This window comes from Vigna unguiculata, chromosome 9, assembly GCF_037176805.1.
Source record: "Vigna unguiculata cultivar grain cowpea cultivar isolate G323 ecotype 2 chromosome 9, ASM3717680v1, whole genome shotgun sequence".
NCBI classification, from domain to species: domain Eukaryota; kingdom Viridiplantae; phylum Streptophyta; class Magnoliopsida; order Fabales; family Fabaceae; genus Vigna; species Vigna unguiculata.
The window spans coordinates 4,673,327-4,688,783 of NC_140800.1; the positions used below are offsets into that span (position 1 = coordinate 4,673,327).

The 15,457-nt window shown below is 33.9% G+C and overlaps 1 protein-coding gene across 1 annotated transcript in view; it reads right to left on the reverse strand.

Annotated features, from left to right (window-relative positions):
- Positions 1-15,457, reverse strand: part of LOC114163268 (uncharacterized) — an 83,792-nt gene that overhangs the window by 21,931 nt on the left and 46,404 nt on the right. The gene's annotated exons all lie outside the window — the stretch shown is intronic.

Consider the following 15,457-nt stretch of genomic DNA (forward strand, 5'->3'; position numbering starts at 1 on the left):
AACTACACCCTTACGATAATAGGAAAAGACTCGAATATCTTCTACCACAGCCTTTTACCACAACGCTGCAGAGGAAGAAGAGCTTGAAAATGTTTTTGGTGATCCAAAAAGCTCTTTCTCAAAGACTCATATAGAACTACTGAATATATTCATTCCGTAAAGTTTGTTCTGAAAATTTGAAAATTATATTCAGAATTTTTTTCAAAATATAATTCATATTTTTGGAAAATTGATTTCAGAAATTTTATTTTGAAAATGCTATTCCAAGAATTTTATTTTGGAAACTTCAAAAAATCAGCTCTGAAATGCTTCCGAAAAATAATATATATATATATATATATATATATATATATATATATTATGAAAGTCACTTTTTCAAATAGTAAAATGTCAATTTAAAAACATTTTGTGGTAGTGCAAGAAGAATGTTTTGGGATGTAGGAAGTAAAAGCCGAAACAGTATTATTGTGAACTTAAGTAAAAAGTGTTTACATAAGGTTTTTCTTCCTACACCCCCAATTTTTCTTTCTACACCCCAAACTTTTCTGTAATTCCACCGCTACCCTTTTGATTTGTAGTTACCGACTATCCCGGAGTTACCGGCTTTCAGAAACCGGTGTTACCGGCTTTCAAAATTCAATTTTATCGATTGTCAAGATACAAACAGTGGCGAAACATGAATAAAAATTTTAGGAGTGTCAAATTTAATTTTTTGATATATAAACTAAATTTCTAGTTAAATAAAAAATTATTCATTTTCTTTACTTAAATCATTTTCATAGAATGATTCATGTATGTACTTTTCAATTTTTAATATTTTTAAATTATTGAATTCACACAACAGAGGTATTCTAATTTCTATTCCAAATCAAGGTTATCCAACTAATTCATTATGTGTAGCATGATTTGTAATGCAATACAAGATATATCCCTAAATTTTACCATTTAAGCAGAAAACACAACAACCTTTAAATTTCATAATTTAAGGTTGTACTAATTTGGGTAAAAATATAATTAAGGTTCATGCCAATTTGATAAAAGAATTCCTAAAATCATAATTAGGGTTCATACTAATTTGGGTAAAATTTAATTTGGAAGAAACATCATAGGAGAATCATAAATTTAAGATATATAAATAATAAATTTACCGACTTTCAGAATCCAATATTACTGACTTTCAGAAACCGATGTTACCGGCTTTCAGAAACTGGTGTTACCGGCTTTTAGAAACCGGTATTACCGGCTTTCAGAAACCGGGTACCGAATTTCATTCTTGGGGTACGGGCTACGAAGATATTTAGTTTATAATTTATTTTTATTTTTTGTAAGTATATAATGATTTTTACGGTCAAATTTGGAGGTGCAGAAAGAAAATTTGGGATGCAGGAAGAAAAACCCGCTACCCAATTGCATTTGGCCCTGTATATCACGTGGTGGAACTTCGAATGGGGCCCACAGGATACACATTAAATTGAAGCATTTTAGGCTATTCATGGAGTAGGTTCAGTATCATTCTTCATTAGTACATTATTTTAATATCATGTTGTGGGTTAGTACAATGTTATTTAGATACTTACAAAAGAGAAATATAGTTATTTTAAATGTGACCAATATTTAATATTTTTAGTATAAGCTTTGTTTTATTGATTTGGGAGGTGCAGCGTAGTTTTTGTCATTCACGAATTTAATTGTCAATTAGTTCTTTTAGTATAAAAGTAATTAAGGATTTCGTATTATTATAATTATAATAATATAAAAGTTCACGTCTAACAAAATTAATTAGCGGTGACATTTATCTTTTTCTCTTATATTTAGGATAAAGTGAACGATGGCTGGTTGTTGCATATTTTAGTGTTCTTTGTGGAAGCAGTGTTAACTTAAGTCAAGGGTAAATATAAATATTTTTTAAAGCTAAATAAATAAGGTTCGGGTGGGTATATTATTTGTAATATCGTATTTTGTTAAATTTCTTTCCATATCATTATTTATACTTTATTTTTGATTGTTTGTTTTGTATCATGTGTTTGTTGTATGTGTGATAATAATATAATGTATGTTATATAGGAGCACGTAAGAATGTAGATATTTCTGGAATGAAGTAGATTAACGAAATAAAAAAATGACTCGATATTTTTATTCATTTTTATTAAAATTAAGTATTATAGATGATGTAATTCTTTTATTTATCATTGTTATTTAAGATTTTTTAGAAACTTGATATTTTAAACTACAAAATTTAATAAATTAAATTCTAAACTTGATGTGTCTTAGCGAAATCGTTTAGGGTGAAGTGTGAAACATGTAAGCATATGTTAGCAATCAGACCACAACCCATTTGACTAGTGTAAGGCCCAAAAGGATTACCTCCACACCAGCCTATCTCAAGGATTACATCCCATAAAACTCATTATGTTAGCTTGTTTCCAGAAGTGCTTTGTCACAGTATTTCTTTGCATAGAATAATTCAGTTATTATTTCTGTTTGGTAGATTCTTTTTCTTACAAATGAAAAGGACCTTTTGATTGTAACTAATCTTGGTTTTACATGGTTATACATAGCCTTTGGAAGGAATGAAAAAGCAAGCTGAAAATCAAAATATATATTTCTCTATCCTATCTATTCTCAGGGGCTCCCTTAGCCATCAATTAAGGAAGAAAATACCTAACAATCTTTGTGCTTTCATTGAGTACCTTTCCTCCATGGCCAATCGCCCTACCAACGCCGAACGATTAGATGATTTGACCGTCAAAGTTGATTCTATCCTGGAACAACTTTCCATTTTGATGGTTCGCCCACCCTCCCCATCACCACACGTTTCACCTTCAACCCACACCTCCCCCGAGAGTTTTCGTCGCCCACACATGAAACTTGAAGTTCCCCTATTTGATGGGAATGACGCCCTTGGTTGGATCTTCAAAATTTCCCAATTTTTTTATTACCACAATACACCAGAATAAGAACGCCTTCAGGTAGCCTCCTTTTATATGGACGGACCAGCTCTCAGTTGGTACCAGTGGATGTATCGGAATAATCAGATCCAGACTTGGTTCGGGTTCCTCCGTGCCTTGGAAACCCATTTCGCTCCGTCACTTTACAATGAACCTTTTGGCGCTTTATTTAAGCTCACACAAAAGGGGACCGCCCAACAATATCTCACGGAGTTTGAACGCCTTGCCAATCTTATAGTGGGTTTACCTGCACCATTTGCCCCGAACTGTTTCATTTCCGGCCTCACATCAGAAATTCGTCGCGAGGTCCATGCTCTATGCCCTACCTCTGTAGATCACGCAACCTAGCTTGCTAAGCTGCAAGAAGACAAAATCAAAGAACGTCGACGTTCTTTCCGTTCCAAACCCCAAGTTTCGACCCCCAGCTTACATACATCTTCCCCAACTGCCACTACCTCAACCCCTCTCCTACCAGCACCCCCACCCTGTGTCAATTTTCGTCGTCTAAGCCCCGACGACATGGATGCACGTCGGAAAAAGGGCCTTTGCTATAATTGTGACGAATTATTCACTTTGTCCTATCGTTGCAAAGAAAAATTTTTGCTCTTAACTACAAACGATCCCATCGCGGACGATTTCACATTTGACCATACTTGGGCCCTAACACCAGCTCCTCAAGAGCCCGTTCTCGAGGAAACCCCTTCCCAAGTTAGCCTCCATGCCTTCACCAACGGTATTGGGTCATCCACCATACGTCTCCAAGGGCAGATCGGCAACAAACCCGTTTCCATTCTTGTTGACGGTGGCAGTGACCACAATTTCGTTCAGGATCAAGTAGCCAAATTCCTTGATCTCCCTTTAGTCCCTTATAACCCCCTAACTGTTATGGTTGGTAGTGGCAACCTCATGCGATGTGATCGCCTCTGACCTGACATCAAAATCAAAATTCAAGAGCACACCCTCCATGTTAATTTCTACATCCTTTTTTTGAGGGGTGCCGACATTGTCTTGGGCGTGCCCTGACTTAAGTCTATTGAGCCTGTTCTCATGGACTACACCCAACTCACAATTTCATTTATCTACCAAGGCCAACCAATTACATTACGAGGAATCCAACAGAACCGACCTGACATAATGTACAACCCATAACTTAAGCGATGCATCCAAACCAATAGTGCATCTGAACTTTTTACCATACAAATCATGCCCCTAACCGTTCCAAACCCCACCAAAATCCCACCCACAACCTTACCCCCTGACATCACAACACTTATTCGCTTCGATACCCTCTTTCAACCCTCACCATGACTACCCCTTCTCGCCCCACCAACCACCGTATCCACCTCTACCCTAACTTCACACAGGTCAATGTTAAGCTTTATCGTTACCCACATTCCCAGAAATGTGAACTCGAAAAACAAGTTAAAGAATTGCTCGACAAGTCCAAGATCCAACCAAGTACGAGTCTGTTTTCTTCATCGGTCCTGCTAGTTCGCAAGAAAGACGAGTCTTGGCGTTGTTGTGTAGATTACAGGGCCCTTAATGTTGTCACTATTCGTGATCGTTTCCCGATGCCTACCGTTGATGAGTTGTTGGATGAGCTTGGTGGTGCAACCTGGTTTTCCAAGCTCGATCTTCGACAAGGCTTCCACCAGATATTGATGCACCCTGAAGATATCGCTAAGACCGCCTTTCGTACTCACCACGGACATTATGAGTACCAAGTGATGTCGTTTAGTCTCTGTAACGCTCCCTCAATGTTCCAGGCTACCATAAATACCCTCCTCGGCCCTTTTCTCCGTTGTTTTGTTGTGGTATTCTTCAATGACATCCTTGTCTATAGTTCCTCTCTTCCACAACATGTTTCCCATTTGCAACAGTTATTTCAATGTTTGTTGGACAGTCAGTTTTATCTCAAAATTTCTAAATGCTTATTTGCAAAACGGCAACTAGACTATTTGGGCCATATCATTTTTGCTGTTGGGGTTCAATCTGACCCTTCCAAAATTCAAGCAGTGCTGACTTGGTCTCCTCCTGCCAATGTCAAGGCTCTCCGTAGCTTCTTCGGTCTTACTGGGTTTTATCAAAATTTTGTCAAAGGATATGCCATTATTGCCTCCCCCATTACGACTCTCCTCGGAAAGGACGCCTTTGTCCGGACTTCGGAAGCCCAACATGCTTTTACCACTCTGAAGCAAGCTATGACCCGGGCACTCATACTCGCCCTGCTAGATTTCTTTGTACCTTTCATTGTTGGCATGGACGCATCTGGAACAACTATGGGTGTCGTTCTCATGCAACGCAATCAATTAGTGGAATATTTTAGTAAATCATTCAGCCCCAAACTTCTACATTCATCCATTTATAAGAAAGTATTTTTGGTAATAATTAGAATCAATTATATGAATAATGTTATGATTTGATCACGATCTTTATGTAACAAAAAATATGATTCTAGTAATTACACGCAATATTTCGTTAATAATTATAATCAATACCGTGAATATTATACAACGATTTAACAAGACCAATTCTTTCCCCATATATTTTATTATAACTAAAGACTAAGATCTCAGTGGTACCCAAGAGGCCTATATAAGCACAAAATTTCTCTAATGCAAGACACAAATAACAAATTGGAAAAAGCGCTCTCCTTTTTTTTTACAAGAGCACACACAAGGGGGTCACATTAAGGTAGATTTTCTTTTGCTCCTAGTATGTTATTCATGATTCTCTTATAACATCAAATATATGATCGTTTGAATTATTGTATGATTAAATGTGTTTGAGGTTCTCAGATGATTTTGGGTTTATGTGATCAATTTTTTTTTCTTTCCCTTTATCTTTATCTTGGTAATTAAAAATTTGTTTTTTCGTAGGCTTTAATTCTCTAAAAAAATTAATAATAATAAATAAATAAAATAAAAAATTATATTTTCTTTTATATAAGTTTTGAATGTCATGTTAAGTTTTGGACTTGCTTGATAATCAAAATACTCTTTCATAGGCCTTTAATAATAATATTTTAAAAAATTAATAATAATAAAAATAAACTATAAAATCATCTTAAATATCATGTCAAATTTCAGATTTGCTTGATAACTAAATTTTTATCATGTAGATTCTCGGGTTCTCTTGATATTAATAAAATATACATGTACAAAAAAATCTAGAAAAAAAAAAACAAAATTGTAATATCAAACAACAATTTTTTTACAAAGAACTACGTTATCCCTGATTTTCCAAACGAAAATACGTAGGAGCGAGGAACAATCCTCGTCGAGCCTAAAAAATATAAAAATAATTGTGTTTTAATCTTCAATATTTTTGTATGTGTTTTTTTTTTCTTTGATTTTTTTTTGGAATAACAAATATTTTAAACATCAAATTCTACTTTACACACTTAATTAAAGAGGGAACCGTCTTAAGACGGGCGTTGTGGGGTGCTAATACCTTTTCCACACGTAACCGACTCCCGAATCCAAATTTGATTTCGAAGACCATTCTTTTTTAAGGTTTTTCTATAGTTTTCCATAATAAACTATGGTGGCGACTCCTCAGTGCCTTTTTTTAAAATTATTTTTGCTATCCCATCGCGATCTCAGTTGCGACACATACAAACCAGCTAGTCTTTTGCAACCTTTGCCTGTACCTACGACTGTATAGGAAGATTTGTCCCTCAATTTTATCATTGACTTACCATCTTCTCAAGGCTTCATTGTTATTCTGGTCATTGTAGACCAATTCTCTAAGGGAGTTCATTTGGGACCATTACCAACTCAATATTCTGCTTCTAAGGTGGCCCAACTTTTTCTTGATATTATCTGCAAATATCATGACATACCACACAGTCTTGTATTTGACCACGACCCTATCTTCATTAGTAAGTTTTGGCGCGAATTTTTTCGCTTGAGTGGTACTAGATTCCACATGAGTACATCTTATCACCGAGAAACGAATGGCCAGACAAAGGTCTTCAACAGAGTTTTGGAGCAATACTTCCGTTCTTTTGTCCATTCCAATCCCCACTAGTGGTCCAAGTACTTGGCTTTGGCTGAATGGTCTTATAACACTTATACTCACTCTTAGCACAATTGCAGCAAAAACTCCTCAAAGCTCAGTCCACTATGAAGCATTATGCTGATACCAAGCGTCGTGATATATCTTATGATGTGGGTGATTTGGTTTATGTCCGTCTTAGGCCATAGCGGCAACGGTCTCTCTCTGGTTCCACTTATCAAAAACTTTCCAAGAGGTTTTACGGACCTTACAAAATACTTGCCCGAATTGGTACGATTGCTTATCAATTGGACTTACCACCTGAATCCACAATCCACCCTGTCTTTCACTGTTAATTGTTGAAACGTCATCATGGCCCTACCTTGGACCCCACTCCAAATCCTTCAGAGGTTTCAACCACCAGCCAATAATTCGTCCCCTAGCAATTTTGGCTACTCGCATGGATAATTCAACAGATCCCCCAACCAAAATGGTCCTTGTTCAATGGTTTGGACTATCACCAGACGATACTAGTTGGGAAGAATGGGCACAACTCATATTCGATTATCACCTTAAGGACAAGGTGATTTTTCCAGAGGCAAACATTGTTAGCAATCAGACCACAACCCATTTAACTAGCGTAAGGCCCAAAAGGATTACATCCATACCAGCCTATCTCAAGGATTACATCCCATAAAACTCACTACGTCAGCTTGTTTCTAGAAGTGCTATGTCACAATATTTCTTTGCATAGAATAATTCAGTTATTATTTATGTTTGGTAGATTCCATTTCCTACAAATGAAAAGGACCCTCTGATTGTAACTAATTTTGGTTTTGCATGACTATACATAGCCATTGGAAGGAATGAAAAAGCAAGCTGAAAATCAAAATATTTGTTTCTCTCTCCTATCTATTCTCAGGGGCTTCCTTAGCCATCAATTAAGGAAGAAAATACCTAACAACATACTTCAACCGCATCCTTTGAATATGCTCATACTGATTTATGGGGGCCATCAAGTACACAAATTCATGGTGGATGAGTAAATTTTATGAGCATCATTGATGTTCTCTCATTCAAACAAACACAGTAACCATTCAATTTTCACAATGTTCTCTTAATCCATGTTTAGTTTACCTTCTTCTACATCTTTTGTATAAGTCTCATTATCTTCTACAATGATCTCGTCATCCTTCATCGTTCCCTCGCTTCAGTTGCATGGCCTATGGAAACGGAGTCTGGGACTTCCACTTCTTGGACATCACAAAAATCTATGGTGCCATGGAGATGGAGCTTGAGGATGACTCATCCATCAAGTTCAAATGGGTGAAGAACCTGGTTTTGTGGAAGAGACATGTAGTTCTTGTTCTGATAAATGAAGAATAATTAGGTTTGTCACAAACTCTAACAAAGATCATGCTGAGAAGGATAGAAGACTTCCAGATTGGTTATTATCATCATTATCTGAAGGTATGCGTTCTTTAATGACGGGAAAGGAACTGGCATGGGAAGTTTGGAGTGGGATGCTGAAGAATTACAGGGAAGAACTTCTGATCAAGATCAGAACATTTTCGTCGGCAGCAGAAGACAACCAGTCTGAATCTTTACCTTCCTCATTGTCAGTGACAACAGATAGCACAGTCCTGAAAACCTTTACTTCCCTCGTCGAATTGGGCGAAACATTGCCGAGAAAAGAACATCTGGAACTGTTACAAACACCGGATATGACCGCTCTTCGGGCATTCCATGATGTTCATATGTAACCGTTCGAGCTGTTGAGTGAAGGAATCTGTTAACCATTATTAACCTTCCATCTTCATCATGCTTATAAAAATAATCGTAAACGAATTCAGCTGAACCATTCTCTCATTCAAACAAACACAGTAACCATTTAATTTTCACAATGTTCTCTTAATCCATGTTTAGTTTACCTTCTTCTACATCTTTTGTATAAGTCTCATTATCTTCTACAATGATCTCGTCATCCTTCATCGTTCCCTCGCTTCAGCAGCATGGCCTACGGAAACGGAGCCGGGGACTTCCACTTCTTGGACATCACAAAAATCTATGGTGCCATGGAGATGGAGCTTGAGGATGACTCATCCATCAAGTTCGAATGGGTGAAGAACCTGGTTTTGTGGAAGAGACATGTAGTTCTTGTTCTGATAAATGAAGAATAATTAGGTTTGTCACAAACTCTAACAAAGATGATGCTGAGAAGGATAGAAGACTTCGAGATTGGTTATTGTCATCATTATCTGAAGGTATGCGTTCTTTAATGACGGGAAAGGAACTGACATGGGAAGTTTGGAGTAAGGTGCTGAAGAATTACAGGGAAGAACTTCTGATCAAGATCAGAACATTTCCGTCGGCAGCAGAAGACAACCAGTCTGAATCTTTACCTTCCTCATTGTCAGTGACAACAGATAGCACAGTCCTGAAAACCTTTACTTCCCTCGTCGAATTGGGCGAAACCTTGTCGAGAGAAGAACATCTGGAACTGTTACAAACACCGGATATGACCGCTCTTCGGGCATTCCATGATGTTCATATGTAACCGTTCGAGCTGTTGAGTGAAGGAATCTGTTAACCATTATTAACCTTCCATCTTCATCATGCTTATAAAAATAATCGTAAACGAATTCAGCTGAACCATTCTCTCATTCAAACAAACACAGTAACCATTCAATTTTCACAATGTTCTCTTAATCCATATTTAGTTTACCTTCTTCTACATCTTTTGTATAAGTCTCATTATCTTCTACAATGATCTCGTCATCCTTCATCGTTCCCTCGCTTCAGCTGCATGGCCTACGGAAATGGAGCCGGGGACTTCCACTTCTTGGACATCACAAAAATCTATGGTGCCATGGAGATGAAGCTTGAGGATGACTCATCCATCAAGTTCGAATGGGTGAAGAACCTGATTTTGTGGAAGAGACATGCAGTTCTTGTTCTGATAAATGAAGAACAATTAGGTTTGTCACAAACTCTAACAAAGATGATGCTGAGAAGGATAGAAGACTTCGAAGTTGGTTATTGTCATCATTATCTGAAGGTATGCGTTCTTTAATGACGGGAAAGGAACTGGCATGGGAAGTTTGGAGTGGGGTGCTGAAGAATTACAGGGAAGAACTTCTGATCAAGATCAGAACATTTCCGTCGGCAGCAGAAGACAACCAGTCTGAATCTTTACCTTCCTCATTGTCAGTGACAACAGATAGCACAGTCCTGAAAACCTTTACTTCCCTCATCGAATTGGGCGAAACCTTGCCGAGAGAAGAACATCTGGAACTGTTACAAACACCGGATATGACCGCTCTTCGGGCATTCCATGATGTTCATATGTAGAGAGGTTATGTTCATTTGTATTATTTGTATGTTCTTGAGTGTCATTCGATAGCATTGAAAGACAGTGACAAATAAATGATAATAAAATGTTCATATATCGGTTTTTGTATAAAAATGTTGGAAAACAATTGGATGACTACTATTTTTTACCATTTTTTTACTACCTAACATAGCAGTACGTTTTTTATTTTAAATTTTTTTCTCAATGTACCTTTTAGTGGTACAGTCTGGTAGAGGAAATGTAAAACTGTCAGACGCACATGGTGGGAAAAATTCACATTCACTTACCTTCATTCTTCCAAACAGAATTATTGTTCCTTTTCATGTGAAAATTTCCCATTGTTGTTTCCTTGAACCTTCCATTTTTAGACTCAAAATTACCCAATCTCTATCTCGTTTATGGAAGCTACCATTTTCGATCTCAATCACATTCCATTGCACCCACGAAGACACCCACCAATGTGTGTTTAGGGAGGTTTTATTTTGCTTTCCCCCTAACTTTTCATCGACAACCCATGAAGTTCCCTTCTCGTTTAAACTCTACAACCTATAACCTCAAAGTTTCAAAAACAACCCCTTCATATTGTTGTCAAATTTACAATCCCTAACTAAAGACTTTAGGTGTTCCTATTTTTTCGTGGTTCTCACATGGTGTCGCAACTGAGATCACGGCGGGACGGCAAAAATCATTTAAAAAAAGCAGAGGAGTCGCCACCATAATTTATTATGGAAAACTATAGAAAAACCTTAAAAAAGAATGGTCTTCAAACCAAATTTGGATTCGGAAATCGGTTACGTGTGGGGAAGGTATTAGCACCCCACAACGTCCGTCTTAAGACGGTTCCTTCTTTAATTAAGTGTGCAAGATAGAATTCGATGTTTAAAATATTTGTTATTCCCCAAGAAATCAAACAAAATAAAAAACCTACAAAAATATTAAAGATTAAAACAAAATTATTTTTTGTATATTTTTGGGCCCGACGAGGATTATACCTCGCTCCTACGTATTTCCATTTGGAAGATCAGGGATAACGTAGTTCTTTATACAAATATTTGTTGTTTGATATTATTATTTTATTTTTTTAATTTTCTAGATTTTTATGTGTATGTGTATTTTATTAATATCAAGAGAACCCGAGATTCTACATGATAAAAGATTTAGTTACCAAGCAAATCCGAAATTTGACATGATATTAAAAAATAATTTTATATTTTTATTGTTATTAATTTCCTTTTAAGAACAAAAAAAACTACGAAGAAGTGTTTTGATTACCAAGCAAGTCCGAGACTTAATATGGTATGCAATACTTATATCAAAGAAGTAATATATTTTTTTATTATTTTATTATTTTTTGTTCAGAGAGAATTAAAGGCTACGAAAGAAACCTTTTTATTTATCAAGATAAAAATAAAGGAAAAGAGAAAGGTTGAACACATCAACGACAAACCCAAAATCATTTAACATGAGAACCCCAAACACATTTAATCATACAACAATTCAAACAATCAATCATTGATGTTATAAGAAAATCATGAAAAAGCATTAAGAGCAAAGAAAATTTACCTTTTAAGATGACCCCCTTTTGTGTGTGTTATGTGATAAAAAGGAGAGGGGTTTTTCCGATTTTTTTTTTCCTTTTTTCAGCATTGAAGAAACTTTGTGCTTATATAGGTCTCTTGGGTACCACTGGAGATCCTATTATTTAATTATAATAAAATATATGGGGAAATAATTGGTCTTGTTATATGGTTGCATAATATCCACGGTATTGATTATAATTATTAACGAAATATTGCCTGTAATTACTAGAATCATATTTTCTGTCACATAAAGATCGTGATCAAATCATAACATATTATTCATATTATTGATTCTAACTATTACCAGAAATACTTACTTCTAAATATTAAAATCATACCATTCTCTAAAAGCATTATTATCGGGAATATTTGCTTCTAATTAAAATAATACATTCTCATACTCACAACGCAAAGAGACACATAAGTGTAAGTGCACGATATTTATTCAAAATATTGCTCCTAATATTATACCCTTCGCTAAAAACAGATATTATGAAACGTACTTTTTTGACATATCATGCAAAGAGTGTAAATAGCAAACAGTGGGGTAACAATATGTAAAACATTTGGGCTCATGAAAAGAGTGTGATAATTAACAATAAATTAGATTCTCCTTGGTTATTTTTTTCTTTCTTCCCACGGTAAAATTAAAGTTTAAAAACCTATCATCAATCAAAACATATTTTTTTATTTTATTTTATTACTTATTGTTATTATTACATTATATATTATTTTTATTATTATTATTATTATTATTATTATTATTAACCAAACAAGCACATTTACCCGGACGAAATTGGGTGTTGACACATGGCATTGGGGGATTTTTGGTGACGGAGGGTGTTATCCATCTTCTTCCTCGATAGAAATTGGGTCTTCTCCTTGCATCTTGTCTGTCGACGTGGTCTTACTTGTTCCTGGCACATTTTTAAACTTGGCTGGCAGATTTTTAAACTTGGAAGAAATATCATAGGAGAATCATAAATTTAGGATACAAAAATCATAAATTTACCGACTTTCAGAAACTGAGGTACTGAATTTCATTCTTGGGGGTGCGAGCTACAGAGATATTTAATTTATAATTTTCTTTTACTTTTTTAAGGACATAATGGTCTTCACAGTCAAACTTGACGTACAGGAAGAAAAATTGGGGGTGCAAAAAGAAAAATCCGTGAAAAGATTATGGCTAATATGTATCTAAACTCTACTATTGATTTATATATGTTGGTTTAAGGATTTCTCGTTTTGTCTACACTAATTCATTTCATCCACTAAATATGTCTCTAAATCCAAGTCGAATTTTAAGGAGGCACTTTTTTTAATCAAATATAAGTCAAATTCAATATTTTAATAATTAAAAATACGAGAGAAAAGGCTTGTTTTATAATGTAAATAAATAACTCTATAACTATTGATAAAAATATTATTGGTATAAATTAATTTCATGTTATTATTTTATTCTTTAGATTTTATAACCTTTTTTTAAACTCTATAAACGGATCATATCCATTTTGGTTCGAAAATTTTAAAATGGTGCCTATTTTGAACTTTGTCTCAATTTAATACCCAATTTTGATTATTGCATCAATGTAGTACCCTCCTTTAAGTCTTCATAAACGCTGTTAACTACATTGCCACGTGTCAGCCTCTGGATTTTTTAATTTTTTTTGAACTTTTTATTGGTAGTTAACACCGTTTATGAAGACTTAACGAAGGGTACTACATTGATGCAATAATCAAAATTGATTACTAAATTGAGACAAAGTTCAAAGTAGTTACCATTTTGAAATTTTTGAATCAAAATGGGTATGATCAAAGTAATTAAACCTTTTATTATTAGATATAATTTCTTGTAAGGAGTTATTATGAGAAACAGAAAACTTTCAATGAATACGGAAGATCAAAACATCTAACGAAATATATTTTATATTATTTTATCTATGTGAAATAATAAAAAAAATTCTGGCTTTAAATTATGTTCAATTATTTCATTTTCAGATATTAAATATAAATATGGTTCTCATCTAATTGAATCTTCTACTCCTCTTTTCGAACTAGTTTGAGCTTCTAGAGATATTTTTTTATTTATTTGTAGCTTCTAGGAAACTGTTAAGAGATTGGTTAAAGTTTTCAAACTTTCATACGATTCTCCGAAATTCAATTATTATATTTTAAAGATGTAATTAAAATATTTTTCAAATGAAGAGAACGCGCGCTTGACCATAGAAGAAAATAAGCAAGTTCTACTTTAAATAAGTTAAGAGATTAATTATATTTGGAATTTATAAAAATCATCTTAAACCCTATTCATTAGCGCATAAAAATACAAAAAATCCTTCAATTGGTTTTTCAAAAACTTTTCTCTAAAGATATTTCAAGATAACTTTTTTTCTCTAAAATATCAAAAAAGAAAAGAAATTTTATACCATATCACCTTAATCATGAAACTATATTTAGTTTTTGAAAATTTCCAAGGGTATCTGAAAACTGTTGCAACTAAAATTTCAAATATTTTAAAGTAATTATTTTAGTTTTTTTTTTCACAATAATATGTTTAAGTGTTTTACACACTTTTAAGATAAAAAATAAATATCATAAACCAAAACATTTTAAAAAGGCAAGTGTAAGGTTTATTGTTCTTTTTTTTATCTTAAACACTCCGTGAGAGATTGATACATTTTTTTTTATTAAAGCTTAAATATTATTGAGGGATTCACAAATAGATCGATTCATTATTTTTTTCATACTTATAAGTACTTATATACATGAGTTTTCAAAACTGATAGAGTATACTTTTCATTTGAAAACTGATAAGTAGTTATTGCATTTGATATTCATATCCAAATTAAAATATTGGGTATTATCTGATGTATAATTTATTGGTAAGTTAATGTATAAAGTTCTTGTTAAGTTAATTAAAAGCTAATTGGATTGGAGAACCCAAATATTCGGTCATATTTATATATATTTATACTTTGTTGAAGAAAAAAAAACTATCCATGAAGACAAATTGATTTGTCATTCTATTCTATGTTTAGATGTACAATAAAAAATAACTTCCTATAACTTTTCTATTTTTTTTTTAGTAAATTGGAAGAAATAATAGTTATAAGGTAATTAATTTTATTCGGAAGTAAGAAAAAAAAATTATTAAGCTGAAAAAAATGTCATTTTTATTACTACAAGTTTTTAAATTTATATGAATGACTTTTATATATATACTAATTGAACTATTATCAAACAAACAACTGAAGCACCGACCAACTTTTTAATCTCGAAATAACCGAAATCTGGAATAACAATATACTCCAAACATACTTTAAACTCAATAATTAAATCAGTAAAAGTACCAACAAGTATTGACCTGGCTAATGCTTTGAATATTTCTTACTCAACATACTATGACCTTAAATGGTAATACTTTAGAAGGTAGAATTTTTTTTATCCTACTAAATTTTCAAATGTTTGATTTAGTTCCTATAAATTGTTAAATTATTTTTTTGTTTATCTACTTTTAAAATATTTGGACTGTTCCATATTAAACTTTATAAACCAAAGAAAAGTAATTTAAATAACAA